Raw genomic sequence first — 8,551 nt, forward strand, 5'->3', positions numbered from 1 at the left:
GTCGAGTGAAGAGGGCACTTGGCCGAGTGTCATTGGGTAGTCTAAATTTTCGGCCATTAATGGCCTCCAAGTTCTCCTATGGTCGAGCATACATGTAATGGGGTCCTAACGGTGATTACCACACCAACCTAACATACAAGGTCCACTAGTCTTGGCCTTATGGCTGGTGTACATCACGAGAATTAAATTGTCCAAAGTTTAAGTGGTGAAGAAAAGTCTCAAAGAGTATCGATTCCTAAGGTCGCTACTACTCGGAGGGCTTCCTCTTCTTGCCAATGCTTGACACCCATTTTGCCCACCCGGAGCGACTCTTCACCGTCTTGCTTCCTCCTTCCGCTTGCTCCTCCTCCTTGTCCTTCTCCTCTTCTTCATTTTCCTCTTCTTCTCCCATTCCTTTACGTGCCGCCTCCTCTCATACCTCATCAAGGTCCATGCCCCCCGCCATCGCGGATGTTCCCGTCTCACTTCCACCTCCTTGGTAGACATTGCCAAAATAGATTCCGGCATCACCCATAAATGGATCACGCAAGTGTCCTACACCGAAAGGGAGGTTGTACTCCCAATCCGATGGTTGGATAACATAGGCCTTAAAGACACTGGAGGTGTCTCCGTCTCCGGACCAAAAGCTAGGGCGGTGGGCGGGTCACACTTCTTGGTTATAAGCCACCTCGTGTATGCCTCTCAACACAAGATCAGTCTTCACTCGGTGGATCAAGTACGACAAGGGATAGTTGGAGTCAATGGTAAGTTAGCCTTGGCCAAAGTTCCCGGCATAAGGTGGGGGCATCATTGTTGTAGGCATAGAATGAGGAAAGGAGGTTGGAGCTTGCTCAACGGGAGCGCGAGGTGAGGAAGGTAGTGGAGGGGTCTGCCGTTCCTCGGCAGCATCGTCAAGGTAAAAGTAAGGCTACTAGGGATGGTGTACTATTAAGGCTCGGGGCGGGGTGATCCCTTCCTCTCTAAAGGGGAAGTCGGGGGTAGTCTTTCACCGGTGGGGAGCTTCATATGCCAATGTTCATCATCTCTCCAAGAGTAGGTGTTCTCCTCCTCTCTATCCACAACCGAATACTAAACCCTTAACCACTCAAGGTCAAAATAAACAACTCCATTGGACATGGGTGCATCCACCGTCCCCGGTTCGTAAGCTAGCAAGTTCTTGGCCAACCGAGTTACCAAGGCCCCACAATCTAAGGAGCATTGGTCCGACTCAGCCATTCTCCCGTGGGCAAGACACACCATATACACGACATTGAAGTGGAAACGCTTTTCACGATGGGGGTTAAGGTAGGAACTCAAGATCAACACCTCCGTGGAGTTGACCTTGCTCGGATCTTTCCTCCCATAGAGGAGGTTTGTTAAGGAGCGCAAGAAAATCTTTAGGATGGGGTGTTCGATGTCACTTGTTTTCATGTTACTCACACTAACCTTTTCCTTACCCGTGTAAAGATGAAAATACTTTGAAACTTTCATGTCTTTCTCAACCTTATCATGATGACCCACGACTCGCTTACCCACTCCTAGATGGTCGGCAAAGGCATCACTACCTAGTTTAAAAGTGGTATTCTTGAGCTTAAACTCACATCATGGGTCTCCTTGTCATAGGTGAAGGAGCTCAAAAACTCAAGGGTGTGATTATCGTAGCTTATATCCTCCAAGTTGTAAAATCCCTCCAACCCGAGAACCGTAAAGATGTTATGCACCTCCTTCTCTATTCCTAAGGCCTCCAAGGTACTTACCCATGTGCACTTGGTCGGGGCCATCCTCCTAGTGGCTAGCACCTCTAATCTATCCCAGTGCTCCTCACTCCCAAAAGCTATTGACGGGTAGCTCGGGAGGGTGATAGCGGGCGGTGCCTCTTGTTGAGGCTGGCGAGCATTCCTTCCACGGATGGTTCTAGTGCTCCTTGACATGCTACAAGAGAAAAACACGCACAAGGTATGGAGTGGAAAAAGGTAAGAATTTGAAGACAATTTTTGGATATGAATGGAAATTTTCTCCATTTATCAAATTGGTGGATGATAAGTAAAAGAAATCTCCCATATAGTTCTCTTTGTATTTTAACCAGTCTTTCAAAATTTTCTCATGTTGCAATTTCTTTTCCGGAAATTAAAAATTCTTGTGATATAATACGGTTTTCAAACATGATTTTAACTACATGTACTACTCTTGTTCATCATCTAACTTGTCCCATTATTCTTGACTCAACCATGACACACCACACTAGACTCTTACCACATTAGCCATTTGCCCAAGCTTTGAAAATTTTAACACTTTAAAGTCCCCCTTTAAGAGGTTACATGTTATTGTCATCAACTTAATTCGTTAAAATCGATAAAACAAGAATTACTTTGTTAAAATTTAAAAGAAATCCGGGCAAGTGAAATGCTTCTTTTGCCATTTTAAAGTCGTTGAATCGGACAAATTTTGAGTGTAAAGCCACTTCAAGCATCATGGTTTGAAGTTTTTGAGAAGTCACGAGCAAGCAACCCAAGTAGTAAACATGAAAATTAAAATTTTGACATGGTTAGTGTCAGATTTTCAAGAATTTTGACCACCCCTCTCTAAAACAAAATTTTCCTTAATTCACCTTATGGAATAGCAACAACTATAAAATTTACAATCCAACAACATAGTAAAACCATCTTTAAGACACAAAAAATACCTTATTCATGGGGGTTTTTAAGAGAAGCCGAAAAATTTTACCCAAGTTTTAAGACGAAATTTGTTTCATTTCGGGACTGCATACTACATTGTTAACCAAGATAGTAGTCTTACAAGGCAATTAAACTAAGTTTTACTCATGAAAAATTAAAATTTGGGCATGACTTGTCTAGAATTCGAAATCTTAAGACGAAGTTTTAAGACAAAATTTTTTTTCACATATTAAACAAGATCCATTCATGACAACAAAAGTTAAGCCTTTATTGTCCAATAAGACACAACAAAAATCACCAAAACCGAACACCATTTTTCAAGTTCATCAATGGTGGACAAAATTTCATCACAAAAAATTGATTTTTATCAACAATAATGGTGTAAAAAACTTACTAGTAGCAATGAATGAAGTAAAATGAACAACTAATTAACAAAACTCAAATGATTCAAGAGTAGATCTAAAGAAAACTCAAATTGGGGAAAAGATGAAAGAGGATGAATAAGATTACCTTGACAAATTAATGGAACTAGGTGAGAGAAGTGGAGTGGTGGAATGAATCCCAAGCAAAATGGAACAACAATTGAGGTTTTTGGGGAATTTTTGGTGAGGAAATAGATGAAGATATGAAGATAAGAATGAAAAATGGAGGAGATGAGGGCTTTTAGCCGAGTAGTCCAACCCGTGTGAACCCACTCGGTCAAGTGCCGAGTGTACTCGGTCGAGTACGACTCTACCCGGTCGAGTGACGGGTTTTTTCCAGAATGCATTACCTCCTGGAATTGGGTCCACTCGGTCGAGTCAAGGGCCCACTTGGTCGAGTGCTTCCTTACTCGGCCGAGTTGGTACTCGCACTTGGTCAAGTGATTCCGTTGGGTCTATATTCTCAATAATATCTCATCGATGGATTTCCTGTAAGACAATACGAGGTTCGGGAGTCCACCGTCTATCGGTGACTCATCCCCAGTTAGTTTATGCGACATCAAGATCGTTGTCTCTTATCTCTTACATCCACACTCACACTTACTCCACCAAAATGATTGCAATTTATATACTAACGATAGCACTATCAAGCCTTAAATAAATACACAGTATGAATCAAGAAAATGAAATTATCATCTTCCAAGAGGTGTTATTGATTACTATGTTAACGTCCCATTATTTATGTCAAAAACCCTTGCTTAGTCCTAATTTTGGTGCATTTAATCGTTAATTGCTTGAGTTTATGATTAAATTGCTTAAATGAGATTCGCCAGGTAGTTTACTAAGCCTTTTGTAGCATTGCACGCTTTTCCATGCAAAACCGATCACCATTTGGAAGCCAAGGATCAAGATTACTCTTGTCGGTGTATCTCCTTGCTCTAGCCAGTGTGTTGTGATCAGGAGCGGTTCAACTCAATTCAAGCTGGTGTATCTCATTTACCCTTGTCGGTGTATCTCCTTGCTCTAGCCAGTGTATTGTGATCAGGAGCGGTGCAACTTAATTCCAGTCGGTGTATCTCATTTACCCTTGTCGGTGTATCTCTTTGCTCCAGCATGTGCATTGTGATCAGAAGCGGTGTATCTTGGTCCAGCCTGTGTAACGATTTTAGCCTTGCATGGTATAACTCAATCCCAGCCGGTGTAACTCAAGGGCGGCCTGTATAACTTTACACAGGCTGGGAATAGTGACGGAAAGCTTTGGGCCTAATTTGTAGTTTTGCTCTATAATTTGATGTTTTAGGCCCTTCATATATATACCCAAACACCCAATTTTTGTAAGACACTGCACATTATACTTCATTTAGATCAAAATTTAGGCTTTAAGCATTTGGTAGAGAGAATTGGATCCAACCTTGTTCTTCATTTTTTTCTCAAGCAATTAATCAAGTATTCTTATTTCCTTCATCTTTTGTTGGTATATTTTCTTTTCCTTCTTTTAATTCCTTGTTTTGTTTGTCAATTTAATTTTCTTAGTTATTGTTGTCTTAAATTTGAATGTTTACATTTTCTTGTAGTTAAAATTACCACCTTTTTGCTTAATTCTATTTTAATTAAGGAGTAATTAGTTTATCATCATCATAATTGTTGCCAATTGCATGTTTAATTGTAGAAATCAATTTCTCATCATGTTTATTGTCAAAGTTACCACCTTTAGTAGCTGTCTTGCTAAAACAACCATAATTAGTGAATAGTCCTTTAACTAGGACTCGATTATCCCCGACATGAGTTTCCTACTTGGTTAAAACCCATTTAATTGGTCATTTTAAGTGGTGGTAAAGGAAAATTAAGGGGATTGATTTGTGTTGTTGACTTGTCAGAATTTTCTTCCTGTCCTTGACCCTTGACCATTGGTGAAAATCAATTAGGTGGAGGATGGTGTGATTTTAGCTTGTCTTTCGTTAACCTTGGTTGAGACCAAAAGGGAGAACCAAGGGAGGGCACCTCTAGACTAGTGTTTGAATTCGACCTTCGAGAGAAGGAGTTGGATGACCCGGAAAATGATGAAAAGGCTTCCCGCCTCAAAGAACGGCAAGGATCAAAAGTGAGCTTCAGGGCTTCACCCAACTTGATGATGAAACACTATACGAGGCATGGGAAAGATACAAGGCCCTCCAAAGGTTGTGTCCTCGTCATGGAATTGGTGAGGATGATCTCATCAACAACTTTTATGAGGGATTGCACAATGACATGAAGATGAATTTAGATTCCGGTTCCGGGAAAGGAGCATTCGATAAAATTGACCACAAGACGGCTAAAGAGTTGATTGAGGAGATGGCGTCTCGAAATTTTCATTGGAACAATGACCGCCGAAAAAGGAAAGGAAAAGCAAGTGTTGAGTCGGTGAATAACATGGAGGTCAAGAGATTTATAGAGGAGCTTAAGCAACAAATTGCATTGTTGAGTTCTAACACACCCAACAATTCTTCACCAAGAACCCATGTTTATAGTTGTGACTTTTGTGGAGATCAAGGGCATCCACCAAATGAGTGTCCTTTGATGGTGGAAGATGTGAGTTGTATGGAACAAGTGAATGGGGTATGGGAGTCAAGTCTGGCTAGACAAGCTTTCAACAACAATCAATACCACCCCGGGATGAGAGCCCACCCAAATTTTTCATATGGTTCTCAAAATGTGCAAAACCCAACTTTCCAAACAAAACCACAAAACCCACAAAACTTCCAAGCCAACAAACAAAATCAACCCTTTAACCAAGGTCCACCGGGTTTCCAAGGAAGAACTTTTCAACTAAGTCCACCATTCCAACCACTCAACCCACCTACACAACAAGCCTTCCAACAAACCTTCCAACAAAACCCTCAACAACCATTTCAACAAGCTACTCAACCTAAATCAAATATGGAGCTCATGATGGAGCAAATGATGAATACTCAAACCCAATTCATTGCTCACTCTAACCAAAAACAAGAGGAGACCACATCTTCTATCAATCAACTAAGGACTCAAATGCAAGCTTCCAAAAGGATGACGGATAATCAAATCTCTCAATTGGCTTCTCAAGTGAGTCAATTGCAAGCTTCAAATGGTAGATTTTTGGGTAAAACCGAGGAGAACCGAAAGACCATAAATGCCATCAAGGAAATACCAACATATGGTAAATTCTTGAAGGAGTTGATTTCCAACAAGAATGCCATGGAAACCTCAACAACGGTAAAATTGTCCAAGGAATGTAGTGCCATTCTAATGAATGAGACCCCCCAAAAGCTTGAAGATCCGGGGAGTTTTTCCATACCATGCTCCATCAGGACCGTTCGAATAGAGAGGGCTCTATTTGATTTGGGTACAAGCATTAGCCTCATGTCTCTCAAAATTTTCAAGAAATTGAAAGGTTTTGAACTTTCACCTACAAGAGTATCTTTGCAACTTGCGGATAGATCGGTGAGGTATCCAATTGGCCTTGTGGAAGATGTCCCGCTCAAAGTGGGTAAACTTGAATTTCCTTGTGATTTTTATGTGATGGATATCCCCGAAGATTCAAACATTCCTATCATATTAGGGCGCCCTTGCCTCGCTACGGGGGGTGCCTTGATTTATGTGAAAAATGGCAAACTATCTCTTCAAGTTGGTGATGACAAGATAGAATTCTCGTTGGAAAAATCCATGAAATCTCCTTCTATTAGTGACTCTTGTTATAGAGTGGATGTGTTGGAGGATTGTTTGAATGAGCACAATCTTGAGCCTTCATACTCGGATCCATTGGAAGCTTGCCCAATAAACAAGGAGGGAAATAGAGGTGATCTTGTGTTGAGAATTCATGTGAAAGGGGATTTGGGTGAAGATGACTCAAGAGAAGATGAATTTGAAGACCAAATTAATGATGAGATTGAATCGTTCTTGAATTCTCCGGATCCATTTGATATAAGCTCTTTAAAAGATGCACCTTGGTTGGATAACTCTTCAAGTGATTGGGAAGCTCAAATTGATGCCTTTGAGGCGGCTCTCAATGAAAATGGTTCGTTTCCAAAGGAGAGTCAAGAAAGTTGGGATATGAATGATAACATTAAGAACCTCAATGTTGAGAAGTTGACTACTCCTCCTACTATTCCCTACCAATTTTCTTACCTTGATGACCAAGAAGAGATTTGTCCGACAAGTGAAACTTATGATATCTCGTTCCTCCTACCACCTAGCTACCATTCCAAGATGAATGGTTCTAACTATCAAAAGGACCCAAGAAAGGGAGCCAAGGAGGGCACTACTACAAATCCCGTCACTTAATGACACTTAGTGATTGACGCTTAACACAAGTGTCGCCTGATTAATACTCCGCGAATAGAAAAAACACATTAAAAAATTAAGCGGCACACAAACGACCTCGTTTTAATCAATTCGTTCCTACCAACTCAACTCCTCTCCTTCCCAAATGAACTACTCCCTACTACCCAAAACCCTATCTCATATGTAAGATCTCCGCCTCTCATCCTAATGCTTCCTTCTCTTCTACAATCAACAATGAAGCTTCTCTCTCTACATGAAAGATTCTCTCAATTTGTTTAACTTATTTGTCCATCTCTCGAGACTACTATTTCTTTAATTGTTTTATTATTTGATTTGATGGCACTGTACTCAAATTTGATGCTCTATGTCCCTATTTTGTAGATTTACTCTAGATCTATTGTTCTGAGAATTAATTTGTAAGATAAGCTAATCCTCTTGGTCAACCGGTTTATTCATAAGGTTTCATGGCGCCTATCTTTATTTTCCATCATGTATGAGCGTTTTTGCTATTAATATTGAGATAATATCCATGGTAAGTTCTATTCATTATTTAATATATATATTTAATTAGTTTATAGAGCACCAAACCTTGTTTTATTTGGAAGCGTTTTCATTTTCTGGATTGTATCACAAATGAGCTCTAACTGTAACTATTAGTTTGTATCATGTTCTGGGTTGTATCAAAACTAAAAGGTAAATTGAGAGGCAAATATGTCCAGTTTTCATCTTGTGACCATTACTATCACATGCATGAATCATGTTCAGTCGTATGATGATTTCCATTTTGTGGTTGCTTTCTTTATACACTCTTCAATACTACTTGAGGAGTTCGTGTGTCTAATTCGAGTACATTGTTCATCTTTCCGTAGTATGTACTGCTATATGATAGTACTTCATGCGTCCATTATGAGACGGTCTCACATGCAAAACCAAGTCAAATACTTGTATTTTTCATCTAATTATACGGTTAATGTGGTGGCCACACTTGTAAAATAGTCTCATAAAAGTTTTTGTGTGCTTTCTCAGTAACTCGTTTATGTGATGCAGATTGTTCAAGAAACAATTGGTGTTGGAATAGAAACTGCAGTAGCTCTTAAAGCTCAGGTGATCACTTGTAGGCCTTATTTTCATTGTTAAATGGACTTATTCCATTTAATTTATGATGCTGTTCTTATTGTT

At 40.2% G+C, this 8,551-nt stretch overlaps 1 non-coding gene across 1 annotated transcript; it reads right to left on the reverse strand.

Annotated features, from left to right (window-relative positions):
- Window positions 1–5,167: 5,167 nt before the first annotated feature.
- LOC141625523 (small nucleolar RNA R71) lies at window positions 5,168–5,274 on the reverse strand. Its single transcript, XR_012535298.1, has one exon. It is a non-coding gene; the product is annotated as a small nucleolar RNA R71 (small nucleolar RNA).
- Between the last annotated feature and the right edge of the window lie 3,277 nt (window positions 5,275–8,551).

Source organism: Silene latifolia, chromosome X, assembly GCF_048544455.1.
Source record: "Silene latifolia isolate original U9 population chromosome X, ASM4854445v1, whole genome shotgun sequence".
Lineage (NCBI taxonomy): Eukaryota > Viridiplantae > Streptophyta > Magnoliopsida > Caryophyllales > Caryophyllaceae > Silene > Silene latifolia.